The following is a 6,671-nucleotide window of genomic DNA, read 5'->3' on the forward strand; positions in this document are numbered from 1 at the left end:
ATACAGATATTCAGATCTCCTACCATTGTAACCGACTCTATGTAACCCTAACACTATCCGATGTCTATATAAACCAGAGGGTTTTAGTCCGTAGGACAACATACACATCAACAATCATACCATAGGCTAGCTTCTAGGGTTTAGCCTCTATGATCTCGTGGTAGATCAACTCTTGTAATACCCATACCATCAATATTAATCAAGCAGGACATAGGGTTTTACCTCCATCGAGAGGGCCCGAACCTGGGTAAAACTTCGTGTCCCCTGCCTCCTGTTACCATCCGGCCTAGACGCACAGTTCGGGACCCCCTACCCGAGATCCGCCGGTTTTGACACCGACATTGGTGCTTTCATTGAGAGTTCCTATGTGCCGTCGACATCAGGAAGGATGGCTCGTCCCGTCTTTAAGGACGGCACCGTTGCTAAGGGAGCTTTGGCTGTCGGCCAAACCCTCCGGCTAGGTGGTTTTCTTATGACCGCATGTTCGGCTTCTACGCCGACGATGACCTCTCAAGCCATCGAAAACAATCTTCATGTTAGTTCGGAACTCGCCGAGCAGTTAGATCCAATGGAGCTTTCCTCCATAAATGAGCTCTTGGATCGCTTCGCCGCCCTGGGAGTCGCTACGGATTACGACCAGATTGGGCCTAAAACCGATCTGAGAGAGATTAACTCTCCCCAAGTCACCCATCACATTGCCATGGAAGAGGGACAGTGCGGTGACCCTTCGTCTATCTTAAGGACTCGCTACGTCCGGATTCCCGATCCCTCCAAGCCGGATACCCGCAGAGGGGAGGATATCACTCAAGACCTGAACTTAGAGTCAGGCGACGGGCTGGATTCATTGGACAACACCCAGGGATCCAAATTTTTGAGTTCAGAAATTCCTCGGCCTTTGAGCCGCAGACAGGGTGAGGCTTCGGATTTACTCCACCCACCCACCCCAACATATGCGATCTATCCAAAATCAAGCAAGAGCCCGACGAAACAGTACATCATTACTGGACTAGATTCCTCCTAGTTAAGAACAGGCTAAGGGACTACCGCGAGGAAGACGCAATCTTAATCTTCTGCAATAATTGCACGGACAAGGGAATACTCAACGCCATAAGTCGCCGTGATATCACACGTTTCGCTGACTTAGCGTCCATTGTACGAAAGTATTGTGCGATGTAAAGCGCCTGGAGAACCAAAATAAAATTTTGGGATAATCCGGCCCTAAATACAAACCCAGTCCGAAATAAAAGGGTGCAGCATAAACCCAGGTCAGATACCAAAAAGCAAAAACCCTCTATAGGGCATGGAACCGTACTGGAAGGATGGCTTAACAGACCCTGTAAAATTCACCGTACAGAGGACGCCACACCAACTCACAGCCTTAGAGCATGTTGGATACTCCGGCAGGTGGCCAAAATTGGCGAAAACCTCCAAATTCCGGAGGCCACAGAAAGCCGCCCCAGAGACACCCATACGGTATTAACAGTCTTCGAGACTTTCGCATCAAATAATATGCGAAAAAGGACACTCCACAGCCTGGCCGAAGTCTATCAAGTAGCAACAATAAACCCATGGAGTGACATGGCTATTACCTTTAACGCCAGTGATGAACCTAGATTCCGAACAGCCCGAGCACCAGCCGCACTGGTCCTCAGCCCAATAGTGGACGGCTTTCGTCTTACCAAGGTACTCATGGACGGCGGCAGCGGATTGAACCTCATTTACGAGGAAACTCTTCAGAAATGGAAATAGACTGGAACCGCATTGAGCGAAGCAGCACAACCTTTAGAGGAATAATCCCCAGTCGGGAAGCGCGCTGTACAGGAAAAATCACACTAGATGTGGCATTCGGCACGCCGGATAATTATAGGTCCGAAGGGATCACGTTCCATGTGGCTCCGTTCAGCAGCGGTTATCACGCTCTGCTAGGGAGGGAAGCGTTTACAATCTTCCAAGCAATACCCCATTACGGGTACATGAAGCTCAAAATGACCGGGCCTAACGGGATCATCACTCTCGCCAGTGATCCGGACATAGCACTCCGCACCGAAAACAAGACAGACGCACTGGCCCTCGAGGCACTATCCGAAGCCCTAGCGGCTGACGAACTGACTGCGCTGCGCTCTACGGTGAATAGGGATGATGTGGTACTCGACAAAAGATCAAAGTCCACCACCTTTAAACCAGCGGACGAAATAGTAAAATTCCAAGTCCATCCAACGGACCCAAATAAAACAGCTTCCATCGGGGCACAGTTAAACCCTGATGTAGACGCTGCACTGCAAGAATTCCTACGAGAAAACTGGGACATTTTCTCCTGGCACCCTTCAGACATGCCAGGAATCCCACGCAGGCTGGCCGAGCACGGCTTAAATATTCAAACAGGATTCAAACCTGTCAAACAGGATCTTGGGCGTTTTTTCCGAACCTAAGAGACAGGCTATGGGAGAGGAGCTAGCAAAGCTATTGGAGGCCGGATTCATCAAAGATATAAAACATCCGGACTGGCTAGCAAACCTGGTGATGGTACCAAAGAAGGACAAATCCTGGCGCCTGTGCGTTGATTTTAAAGACCTTAACAAGGCTTGCCCAAAGGATCCCTTCCCCCTCCCCCGCATCGATCAAATTATTGACGCTACCGCAGGACACGATTCGTTGTGTTTCCTCGACGCATATTCCGGCTACCATCAAATCAAGATGGCAGAATCAGACCAATCCGCAACGGCATTTATCACACCATACGGTCCATTCTGCTTCAACACAATGCCCTTCGGGCTGAAAAACGCCGGCGCAACATATCAGCGCATGATTCAGACATGTTTGGCAAGCTAGATCGGCAAAATAGTGGAGGCATATGTAGATGATGTGGTCGTCAAAACAAGACATGTCAAATCTTTAGTAGACGACTTGAGGCTCACATTTGATAACCTCCGAACATACGACATCAAGCTCAACCCGGAAAATTGCGTTTTCGGTGTTCCAGCCGGAAAGCTCTTGGGCTTCATTGTATCCGGTAGAGGAATCGAAGCAAATCCTGCCAAGATCCGAGCTCTGTCGCAACTGGATATCCCAAAGGACCTCAAACAAATACAAAAGTTAACCGGATGTGTGGCGGCTCTAAGCCGCTTTATCTCCCGCTTGGGAGAAAAGGCCCTACCCCTTTACCGCCTCCTTCGGCACACCGAACACTTCAAATGGACGGATGCAGCCACGGCCGGACTCGAGAAGATAAAAGCCATACTCGCAACAAACCCGGTCCTGGCCGCGCCAATATTGGCGAACCAATGCTATTATTCATTGCAGCAACACATCAGGTTGTAAGCGCAGTGCTCGTCGTCGAACGAGAAGCGGACGGACACAGATTCCCCCTTCAAAAGTCAGTCTATTATGTGTCCACTGTCCTCACTCCTTGCAAATCACAGTACCCGCATTATCAAAAGATCATGTACGCGGTATTCATGGCATCCAGGAAGCTACGACACTACTTTCAAGAGTGTTCAATAACAGTAGCCTCGGAAGTACCACTTAACGATGTTATAAAAAACCGTGACGCAACGGGCCGGATTGCAAAATGGGCCATTGAGCTCCTCCCGTTCGACATAACTTATAAGCCACGGCGAGCCATCAAGTCACATGTCTTAGTCGACTTTGTCGCAGAATGGACGGAGGCCAAACTCCCTAAAGAGTACGGCACATATTCAAATTGGATCATGCACTTCGACGGCTCCAAGATGTTGGCCGGACTGTGGGCTGGCGTCGTTTTGACGTCCCCCACAAGGGACATGGTTCAATACATACTCCAGATTATCTACACGGACTCCAACAATGTAGCCGAATATGAGGCCCTTTTACATGGTCTCCGGATGGCAGTATCCATGGGTATTCAACGCCTAGAGGTGCGCGGGGACTCGAACCTCGCAATATCCCAAATAAATGGAGACTTCGATGCCAAGGATCAAAAAATGGCAGCTTACCGCAATGCCGTCCTAAAAATGTCAGCTCGGTTCGAGGGGCTTGAATTTCACCATATAGCACGGGAAAACAATCAGGCGGTAGATGTCCTGGCATGCATCGGCGCAAAATGCGATGTAGTCCCCCCCAACATCTTCTTGGAAAGGCTGTTCAAGCCATCCGTAGTATGGGAAGGGGAGCCGAATAATAAAACCCCGGACCCAACCACACTGCCCGACACCGAAAATTCTGACACTATCGAAGGCTCTGCCAATGAAATAACACCTTCAGCCCACGTAATAATGGCCGTCATCGCCCCATGGACAGAACCATTCCTCGCCTACCTCACTAGGCAGGAACTCCCCGAGGACCAAAATGAGGCACGCTGCATAGTGCGGCGATCCAAACCCTACAGAGTCCACGAGGGAGAGCTTTATAAGAAAAGCACTACCGGAGTCCTTCAAAGGTGCATCTCTGAAGAGGAGGGGCGGAACCAATTGACTGAAATTCATGCTGGACTGGGCGGTCATCACACTGCAGCTCGGTCCCTTGTAAGCAAGGCCTTCCGTACAGGCTTTTATTGCCCGACGGCCCGGGCAGACGCTCAGGACTTAGTCCAACGATGCACCGGTTGCCAGCTCTTTGCAAACCAAAGCCATATGCCACCCACCGCCTTCCGAACTATCCCCATTACTTGGCCCTTCGCGGTCTGGGGGCTTGACATGGTTGGACCCCATAAAGGCGGAACCCACAAGCAAAAATAACTACTGGTCATGGTGGATAAATTCACCAAATGGATAGAAGCCAAGCCTGTTAAGACGGCCGAATCCGGACCGGTGATAGACTTTATATCCGAGGTCGTACACCGTTACGGCATTCCCCATAGCATCATCACTGATAACGGCACGAACTTCACGGCCGACGAGGTAAAACTCTAGTGCAAAAACATGGGCATTAAGCTCGACTATGCTTCCGTCTATCACCCACAAACTAACGGCCAGGTCAAACGTGCAAATCGCCTCATCATGAGCGGCATGAAACCCAGATTAGTGCGGTCCCTCAAGGAATCTAACACATACTCGGTAGAGGAGCTCGACTCCGTACTCTGGGGGCTGCGGACCACGCCGAATCACACCACCGGATACACACCATTCTTTATGGTGTATGGCGCAGAGGCAGTTTTGCCCTGCGACATAATCCATGACTCACCTCGAATGCGCATGTACGAAGAAAGAGAAGCCAAGCTTGATCGGCAGGACGCTTAGACGCATTGGAGGAGGAGCGTGACATGGCAAAAGCCCGTTCCGCATTCTATCAACAACAGGCTCAAAGATACCAAAGCAGAGAAGTACGGGCCAAAACTTACAACGTTGGCGAATTAGTTCTACGGCTACCGGACAAGAAAAAGAACAAACTCCAGCCCAAGTGGGAAGGTCCCTTCATAATTGACCAAGTCCTGACTGGTGGAGCGTACCGCCTGCGAGATGCATCGGATAACCGACTCGAGCCGAACCCATGGAACGCATCCCATCTCTGAAGATTCTATGCCTAACGCCGGACTCTATGTTCGTCTCCTTCCTCTGTCCATTTTTTATATATTTTCTGTCCTGCATTTCTCTTATTCTTATTCTCTCTCTCTCTCTCTCTCTCTCTTATAGCCCTTAAAGGCTCATAAAGTGACGTGCTATCCGCGCTCATTAAACCTGGGGGCTTCTTTAAACAGAAGCTTATTTATACGGGCTTCATGCCCAACACTTGTGTCACACTTCCGCATGTACCTTTTCTTCACCATTATATGCATCGATATGACTTGAGTTTTGGCCAAGCTGGGTTGCCTGGCTCCTGTGCTTACCCCTACGTTCCCGATTGTTCGGCTAGGTGGTAAAGGGAGCACCTCTGCGATTGTTACTTCTGGGTCAGCCGGATGTGTACCTCAGACTGGGTGAAGCCGAAAGCTAGCGTTCGTAAGGGAATATTCGGTCGGTGAACTAAAGATGATCTTTTTTATTTTTTATGCCCCCAGATGTTTTTCCTGCGTTTCTTTTCGCAGCATGGACATGCACTTTAGGGCATGCCTCCCAGGGAAAGGAACCCCTAAAGGAACTATTCTCCCTGGAAGATGTTTCTTACTAACCTTGTAATATAACATAACTAGTCGGGCACTTGTCTGTTCACGCACTAATGACCCCTACGCCTGGTCTCCATGCATTCCCCGGTTCTTATATAACCGCATGGGAATTCAGACACACTCCGGACCGTCAGGTCCCGAGGCTGAAGCGAAAAGGTCGGCCATGACAGACGATCTACAATCCGGCTAGAAGGCATCATAAATGTCAATTACATTACATAGTCATTTTGACTGATCGTATTCCTCTTCAATACCATCTAACAGGCTGTCTAATTTATAGTCCTGCTGGGAATACTTTGCGGCCAACTCTACTTGGCCGTATACCAAGCTTACAGGGATCTCCTTCCCATCGGGCCCTATAGGACCGACCTCGGCCATGTGGTTGGGGTCAGCCTTTGCGTACCGCGTCTTCACCATGGCCCAGGCCTCCCTAGCACCTTGACGGCAGGCTGATATCTTCCACAATCGGAAGCGCCGCCGTGCTCCTTTTAGCTTCTCCGCAAGGTCTCCAAGACCTTCGGGCATGGAGACGGATGGCCACAGGGCTTGGGAGACGCCTCGCATCGCCTGCCGAACTTGATCGAGTAGTTGCGAG

Source organism: Triticum urartu, chromosome 7, assembly GCF_003073215.2.
Source record: "Triticum urartu cultivar G1812 chromosome 7, Tu2.1, whole genome shotgun sequence".
NCBI lineage: Eukaryota > Viridiplantae > Streptophyta > Magnoliopsida > Poales > Poaceae > Triticum > Triticum urartu.